This window comes from Aristolochia californica, unplaced genomic scaffold, assembly GCF_029961685.1.
Source record: "Aristolochia californica isolate CCGP_79_NKW_82.1479 unplaced genomic scaffold, dmAriCali1.0.hap1 SCAF_29, whole genome shotgun sequence".
Taxonomy (NCBI): Eukaryota; Viridiplantae; Streptophyta; class Magnoliopsida; order Piperales; family Aristolochiaceae; genus Aristolochia; species Aristolochia californica.
The window spans coordinates 292,501-295,000 of record NW_027181981.1 but is presented as its reverse complement, the minus strand read 5'-3'; positions in this window follow the sequence as shown (position 1 = coordinate 295,000).

Sequence of the window (2,500 nt, the reverse complement as noted above, 5' to 3'; positions counted from 1 at the left end):
CACGCCCGTTTCGCCTGCCACCCGTGCACACTCGCCTGGGCTGCTGGTCACGTGCGTCGCTCACAGGCATTTTGCAGGCCAGCACCGGCGGATGCACGGGTCAAGCGGGACGGGACGAGCGCAGGGCTTGCTTTTGGCGGCACACGAAAACACGAACCCGAAAAAGGCGAAAAAGGGACACACGGACAGGCGACACGAAAAAAAAGGGGTCGCCCTACCTAGGTGGGCGCAAAAACCCCGTCGGCCAGGAGGTTTCGCCAAAGTGTCTGTACTGTCACACAGGGTCAATAGCACGGGCATGGCCGGCCGCCGCACGTGCAGCGGCTTACGGACGCACGGTTCGGCGGCACAGGTGCCTGGCGGCTTTAGCACCTTGGGGTGGACAGGCCTGGCGGCAAGGGGGGCTAGGCACCTTGCTGCCAACCGGCAATGGTGCACGGGGCGGGGCGCCACACAAACACGAAAGAGGGACAAGAGCGGGGCGATGGTCCACAGAGACGAGCCATGCACGGGGCCCGTGATCGCCGACACGCGCGAACGCGGACGCGGACAAGGACAAGGACGCGACGCGCGGCGCGCGTGCGAGGTCAAGAGGGGCGCGCGCACGAAAACGCGAAAAAAGGGGCTAGCGGCCGAGAAACGCGAAAAAAACCGGGTCACCTACCTAGCCGAACGCCTAAAATCGCTTCGGGCAGGAGGTTTCGCCAAAGTGTCTGTACTGTCACACGGTCCGTACGGGCGCAACCCCATCGCGCGCCAGCACCCCTTCCTGGGGGCGCCCGCCCGCCAGGCGCCTGGCGCCCCACGCGCGCGCGCCCGGCGCCTGGCGCCTTGCCCCCCACGCGCGCCCGGCGCCTGGCGCCTGGCGCCTCGCCCCCCACGCGCGCCCGGCGCCTGGCGCCTGGCGCCTCGCCCCCCACGCGCGCGCCCGGCGCCTGGCGCCTTGCCCCCCACGCGCGCCCGGCGCCTGGCGCCTGGCGCCTCGCCCCCCACGCGCGCGCGCGCGTGGCGCCTTGCGCCTCGCCCCCCACGCGCGCGCGCGCGTGGCGCCTTGCGCCTCGCGCCTTGCCTCCGCGCGTGCCTGGCGCCTGGCGCCTTGCCCCCCACGCGCCTGCGCGCCTCTTTTCCGCCTGGGCGCCCTGGCACCTTTCCGCCTGGGCGCCTGTTTTCCGCCTTGGCGCCCTGGCGCCTTTTCGCGTGGGCGCCTCTTTTCCGCCTGGGCGCCATGGCGCCTTTCGGCCTGGGCGACTCTTTTTCGCCTGGGCACCTCTTTTCCGCCTGGGCGCCTCTTTTCCGCCTGGCCAGGGCGCCTCTTTTCCGCCTGGGCGCCATGGCGCCTTTCTGCCTGGGCGCCATGGCGCCTTTCTGCCTGGGCGCCTCTTTTTCGCCTGGGCGCCTCTTTTCTGCCTGGGCGCCCTGGCGCCTTTTCGCCTGGGCGCCTCTTTCCCACCTGGGCGCCCTGGCGCCTCTTCGCCTGGGCGCCCTGGCGCCTTTTCGCCTGGGCGCCTCTTTTGGCGCCTGGGCGCCTACGCCAGGGCGCCTCTTTTCCGCCTGGGCGCCTCTTTTTCGCCTGGGCGCCTCTTTTCCGCCTGGGTGCCCTGGCGCCATTCCGCCTGGGCGCCTCTTTTCCGCCTGGGCGCCCTGGCGCCTTTTCGCCTGGGTGCCTCTTTTGGCGCCTGGGCGCCTACGCCAGGGCGCCTCTTTTCCGCCAGGGCGCCTCTTTTTCGCCTGGGCGCCTCTTTTCCGCCTGGGCGCCCTGGCGCCTTTTCGCCTGGCGCCTCTTTTGGCGCCTGGGCGCCTACGCCAGGGCGCCTCTTTTCCGCCTGGGCGCCTCTTTTCCGCCTGGGTGCCCTGGCGCCATTCCGCCTGGGCGCCTCTTTTCCGCCTGGGCGCCCTGGCGCCTTTTCGCCTGGGTGCCTCTTTTGGCGCATGGGCGCCTACGCCAGGGCGCCTCTTTTCCGCCTGGGCGCCCTGGCGCCTTTCCGCCTGGGCGCCTCTTTTTCGCCTGGGCGCCTCTTTTCCGCCTGGGCGCCCTGGCGCCATTCCGCCTGGGCGCCTCTTTTCCGCCTGGGCGCCCTGGCGCCTTTTCGCCTGGCGCCTCTTTTGGCGCCTGGGCGCCTACGCCAGGGCGCCTCTTTTCCGCCTGGGCGCCTCTTTTTCGCCTGGGCGCCTCTTTTCCGCCTGGGCGCCCTGGCGCCATTCCGCCTGGGCGCCTCTTTTCCGCCTGGGCGCCCTGGCGCCTTTTCGCCTGGCGCCTCTTTTGGCGCCTGGGCGCCTACGCCAGGGCGCCTCTTTTCCGCCTGGGCGCCCTGGCGCCTTTCCGCCTGGGCGCCTCTTTTTCGCCTGGGCGCCTCTTTTTCGCCTGGGCGCCTCGTTTCCGCCTGGGCGCCTCTTTTCCGCCTGGGCGCCCTGGCGCCTTTTCGCCTGGGCGCCTCTTTTCCGCCTGGGCGCGTCTTTTCCGCCTGGGCGCCCTGGCGCCTTTTCGCCTGGGCGTCCTGGC